This window comes from Vicia villosa, linkage group LG2, assembly GCF_029867415.1.
Source record: "Vicia villosa cultivar HV-30 ecotype Madison, WI linkage group LG2, Vvil1.0, whole genome shotgun sequence".
Lineage (NCBI taxonomy): Eukaryota > Viridiplantae > Streptophyta > Magnoliopsida > Fabales > Fabaceae > Vicia > Vicia villosa.
In genome coordinates this window covers 11,094,738-11,101,129 of record NC_081181.1, presented here as the reverse complement: position 1 = coordinate 11,101,129, position 6,392 = coordinate 11,094,738, and the positions used below count along the sequence as shown (strand labels likewise).

The following is a 6,392-nucleotide window of genomic DNA, read 5'->3' as shown; positions in this document are numbered from 1 at the left end:
TGATGATATTCTAGATGAAATTTTGGAGGAATCAGCTACAAAGAGAATGAAAAAGGTAGTTGATAGAAAGAAACTACCTTAGAACATCCCTATTGTTTATTTTTATAATGTCTCTTTTCACTTTTAAAAAAGTGTTGCCAAATGGAAATATGTGTTCCGCAAACAAAATAGCTCCCGAAGGAGAACTTTATGAAGATGCTAAGATGTGCAACAAGATCATAAATCTGCTCAACGATGATTTGGTACTAAAAACAATGATGAACATTGGTCTCGTTTATCTGAATATTGTTAAGGAGTTTATTGTAAACCTATCTAAAAGGTTTAATGATGCTGAAAGCAATGAATATAGGAAGGTGCATGTACGAGGCTATTGCTTTGGATTCTCACGTGCAATTATCAATGGCTATTTTGGAAGAGAAAGGCTAATTTCCACTAATCGTGTCCCATCCATGAAGACTACTGCAAATGAAATAACTGGAAATATTCATGATGATTTGCCATCTATGAGCTTGCTAGCTGCTTTAAAACTCAATGTAAAATATGTCATTAGTCTAGCTAGCTTATTATATCAAATATTTCAAAATGGGCGCCTTCTTCCCATGGCTCAAGTATTAGTCTAGCTAGCTTATTGTATCAAATATGAATTAGGATAACTTTCAATTTCGGTGATTATGTTTTTGGTGAATTAGTTAACCATGTTGAATCGTATGCCGTGAAACTTTCCATTAGGTTCCCTTCATTTATTTTTGGTATTTTGATTGACCAAAAGAGTGATATTGTTACTGTTAAGGATGAGGTAGATGTTGCCCTTGGTTTGTTAAATTTTAGTTACAAGTTGTTTGGTGGGAAACATATCCCAAACATTGTGCTTCCCAATATTTCTAGTATTGATCAATATAATTTAGTTATTGATGAGAACATAATTTATGTATCATTTTTTGGACAAGTGACTTCAAGTACAAGAGGACGGTGAATTGTGGTATTTAAAATTCACGATTAATTTAAATATTTTCTTTCTTAAAAATACCAATTCGTGTTAGTAAAGAGATAGAGAGAAAAGCAGCAAAAATAATTTGGAATAATAAAGTAAATGATGAAAATTAAAGAGATTGGGTCAGAGAGATGATACCGAGATTTATACATGTTCGATTGAGCGTTGGCCTACTCCTGTCCCTAAGATGTATTTTTAAGAGTTTTAATAATAACCTTGTTCTTTTACAAGTTATGCTTGTGAACCTTCGTTACAAGCGGATCGAAAGATTTTATACTGGCTTATTCCCTCAATCAAACAAGAGCTTTTTCCACAAGGTAAACTCATGAATTAAGTAGCAATTTTATCAGATAATCTCAATAACCAAACCAAATTTTTATCGACTATGTTCTAAAACCAAACCGAGATTTTCACTAGTTTATCTGAAGAACCAAACTTGAACCTTCAAGAAAATCTCACTCTTGAAATAAACAAAGGCTAGGCACGGACAACTGACTAGGCACGGATAATCCATTTTAGAACCAAATTAGAACCGAGATTTTCACTAGTTTATCTGAAGAACCAAACTTGAACCATCAGTACAAAATCTCCCTCACAATTAGTTTTCACTCACAAAGCACAAGACAATTTATGTGAATAGAAAACATAAAAGAGAGAGGATGTGAGTAATAAAATAATAGGAAACAAGACAATTCTAAATTATGGTGTGATTTTGAATAAGGAGAAACCTCCTTTATACAGAAAAAATAAGGCTAAAAAAGGAAACATTTCATAGGGCAAATCAATTCCATAATCGATTAGGCTAATTGATTATTGACCTCCAATAATCAATTTTTCAAGCCACAAATCGAAGGTTTTGATCTTTAGTCATTATCAATCATTAAGAAATTGTTCTAATCGATTTTAGACTCATCTTAGTGAAAATAATTGATGAGGTCCTTAGGCCTAATAAATTATTTAGTTGGAAAACAAATTCCAATTAATCAAACACTTTGACAAACAACTGACTAGGCACAGACAATCCATTTTAGATTCAACTTAGTGAAAATAATCGATTGGTCATTAGGTCTAATTGATTATTTAGTTGGTAAATTTCTTCCAATCAATCAGACATTTCCCTAAACAACTGGCTAGGCCCTAAAAACACTTTTAGGTGATTTTATCAAATAAAGAGAGGCCTTAAAAACATTTTAGGTATGTGTGTGAGTTACCTTAGTATCTTAGGAGTTATTGTCTTATTTTAACAAGACTTTAATCATCCAGACACACACGTCCAGAAGAACCTCTCACACTTTCTCTCTTTCACAACTCTGGAACTATCAAGTTCCTTTGCCATATATACTAAGCTTTCACACTTTCTCTCTTTCACAACTCTGATGCTTTCAAGTTACTCAAGCCAAAAACTTAAAGTGCTCATAGGCACTTTTGGAGATGAAAAATCGTATTTGAGGAATCAAGAGAAAATATTGTTGTATATAAAACAAAGGAAACTCAAAGTAAATAGCACATAGTAAAGATAAATGTTATCAACCAAAGCTATGTATAAAAAAGGTCTAAAATTTAGGTAGATTAATCACTTGAAGACTTGAGAAGAAATAGCAGATTGTTGGAAAAATCAAGTGTATAGAGTGATTTCCTTTTCGTAGGTCAAGCCAACTGTCTAATTTTCTGTTTTACAGTGCAATGATTACCATTATTCATACAATAATAACTAGTTACATCACATCATCCACATCTCAAGGCTAATAGATAATACAACACAAAATAAGCATCTATTTACACATTAAAATAATAAAAGTGTCAGCCAAACTCGATAAACACACAATTTTAAGGTTAGCCAAATGTTTCTCGATCGATACTAAGTCAGGGAGTATAAACATAGTCGAACATGAGTTAATTGAATCTTTCTCAAGTCTATTGTGGTCGCCAAGATTTCATACTCAATAAAAGCATAATAGGACGAAATAATTCAATTTTATAGCAATGTTTAGTGTTAATAATGTGACTAACAAACTAAGATGAAGATTGTGGAACCACAACCTAGGAAAGTTTCACACAAGGAATATGAGTAAAGGAGACTCAGTGAGAAACAAAAGACATATTTCAAAGTAGAGGGAACACTCACACGCTACCCGTGTAAATAGCCAAATGAGATATCATTTTTGTAGGCCACAATCATATGGCCACTAGGATGGTTTCATCAACAAATATCATAAATTATAAACTATTTTATGCATTATGTCTTATTTACTTTAGTTTGTTTTTTATGCATTTCTTACGCTAATCTTAAACATATCTACAGTGTGTATTTTATACTCTTTTGAGTAGTTAAAGAGTTCAACGATAAGAGAATATTTATTTTTCAAACAATCATTTGAAGACAATAAAACTCCTCTTAATAACTAACACTCGATTCTCAACTAGCTTTCACAATATGATAATATTGAATTTAATGTGTTCAGTTTGTACGCTAATCTTCTAAAAACACACTTCATAAAAATGCGTAACTTTTACCTTTTTTATATTTTAACATAATTTGATAGTGTTGATATATAACACATTTGAAAGAAAAAAATACTTAAATAGACGGGAAGCAAATATTTTGACAAAAAGAAGAAAAGGGCCCAACCGGGTTCGAATCGGTGACCTCTTGATCTGCAGTCAAATGCTCTACCACTGAGCTATGGACCCTTGGGTGTTGATAATGCTTGATGCATAAATATCAACACAAATAATATCTCAAGAACATATACTTTTGATAAAAGAAAACGTTTGAGGATCACGCGTAGTAATAAGAATAGAGCTAAAATAATATAAATAATAAATATTTATCATATGTGTGATGCATATATGATAATAAATAAATCATATTATTTTATTAAATTATTTTTTATCATACATTTTATAATAAAATGATATAATATTTACTATATTTAAATAAAAAGATAATTGTGTGAAAAAATTACATTTTGTTTTAATGATTTAAAATTTATTAATTGAAAAAAATTAAATAAATATATGCACTTTTTTCAAAAAACAAAATCTATGCCGTACTTAATTAATATATATTTTAAGTAAAAGATTTGAGTAAATAAACGTTCTCATCTTTGCTACACTTAGTTTATTTTTATGTTGTTGCTTTATTATTTAATATTTTGTCTCATACAACATCGATGGTCTTATATTTGTCTAGCAAAGTTTTCTCTTTGGTTTAACTGATATTTCCGGATCACATAAAACATCTAAGATCTTCTTCTATTTCAACCACCTAACTTAATTTCGAAGCTTAACATCACCTTTTATTTCTCTTTTGTTTTATACTATGAATCCAAAATATCTAAACCATGTAATTTGTATAATATTATTTCCAACCTTCACCATTAAGTTAGAAACACTTAATCTTTCTTTAAATTTGCATTCCATATATTATGTCTTACTTCTGCTCTGGCGAAACTCATACACTTCTAAGTCACGTCTACAACCACTTATTTAATTCATCTCTCGACTCTCTAATTAGGAATATATCATGTGCAAAAAACATACATTTTAGTTCTAGCTCTGTGACGTGTTTCGTAAGTACATCTAAAGTAGAAAGGTTCGACTTAAGGTTGAACTTTGGTGCAATCCTATTGTTATGAGAAAATTGTTTGTATCTCTACCTTGTATCCTTACGCTTCGAATATAGGCAATTATAAATCATTTATTCTCTAGAATTTTCCATAAAATATATTTAGTCACTCTATTATACATCTTCTAAAAAAAACTAAGTGCACACCTTTTTATTTATTTGACATTTCTCCATCACACATCGGGTAAATAGACCACTTTCATGATTGACCTCCCAAACATAAAATCAAAATGATTAACAATACATGCCACATAGGCAACAAATACATATGACATGAAATGCAATGATATACATAAATATTATAAACTTGGTTTGAATGGTAAGCAAGAAGAAGAAGTTTTACTTAGGGAAAAAAAGAAAGAGACTGGCGTTTTTAGATGAGAAAGTGCAGAGGAGTTTTGAAAATACCATGTAATGTAATATAGCGCCTTTTGTAGAGTGGTAAATATCACATGAGAGAGAAAATTTCCTCTTACGTACCTCCTTAATAATAACTTCACAATCTCACAAAAGACACAAGTGCCCTTTAACGACTTAGATTCAGTTTTATTATAAGAACCATCCTTGTTATCTTGCATTTGACTGACTTGATACTCAAGCAAGTGACTAACGACTTTAACATGCTTCCTTTTCTAGTAGATACCAAATTTCGCGTAGGATATTCCAGTATCAGGTTAGACATTCTTCCTTTAGTGAGCTTGTCATTCTCTTCGTTCTCATGAGCCTTTTTCTCCTCCTTGAATGTCTTACAGGAGGTTGACTCAAATTTCCATATGTAGCAATTGTATATGGATCTTGAACCCTTTATCAATTGTCCATGCTCATTATTGGTGTTAACATATTCTTCCTTGATAAAGCTCACTATAAACCCTTGATTACACAATTGACTTATGATGATCAAATTTGCAATTAAGTCTTTTACAAATAATGCATCCTTAAGGCAAGGAAGTCCTAGCCTGGCCACCTTACAAATACCCTTAATCCTTCCTTTTCTTCCATATCCAAATGTTACATATCCTTGTATGATTGGTTTGACTTCTTCAAGAAAAGAATCTTCACCTGTCAGGTGATTGGAACACCCACTGTCAAGAACTTAGTCATTCATTGGAAGCATTCCAACTAAAAGTTTGGGCTATGAGGGATTTTACTTTAATCTTGGGTTTCCACACTTTCTTTGCATGAGTCTACTTACCCTTTCTTTTGGGTTTTAATTGACTATAAGGTTGAGAATAACAATGCAATCTAAAACAGTAGGGCCTTATTTTCCCATATCTTCCACAATGATGACAGCTTCTGTTAGAGTTCTTGTTCTTTCCATTGAAGGGATGCACATGTCGGGCAGGGTGATGGGCCACGTGGTCCAACATCTAGAATACAGTTTTATTCTCATGAGGAACAAACTTTTTAGGATGATTTCTATTCTTCTTGCTCATGGTCATGGGGTCAAACCCTATTCCCTTCATGTTTCTGGATAATTTCCCAACTTCTAATATTTCATCTAACATATCAGACCCATTGTTCAGCATGCGAACAAATTTAGTCATGTTTTCTAGATTAGAGTTTAACATGACAACTTCTTCTTCTAGATCAGTAATGGTATTGGCTTGTTTCACCTTCTCATGAAGGAGATCGTTGATAGTTTTCTTCTGACTTATCACTTCCATGCAAGTTTATTCCCATTTGGTGAGCAAAGTCTATAATTTACAACTAACTCTTCATCTCACCGCCAGGCTCATATTTCCACGAGTAAGCTATCACAGGGTTGATGTCTTC

General features: G+C 31.9%; 1 non-coding gene across 1 annotated transcript; it reads right to left on the bottom strand.

Annotated features, from left to right (window-relative positions):
• Positions 1-3,610: 3,610 nt before the first annotated feature.
• TRNAC-GCA (transfer RNA cysteine (anticodon GCA)) lies at positions 3,611-3,682 on the bottom strand. Its single transcript has one exon. It is a non-coding gene; the product is annotated as a tRNA-Cys (tRNA).
• Positions 3,683-6,392: the final 2,710 nt, after the last annotated feature.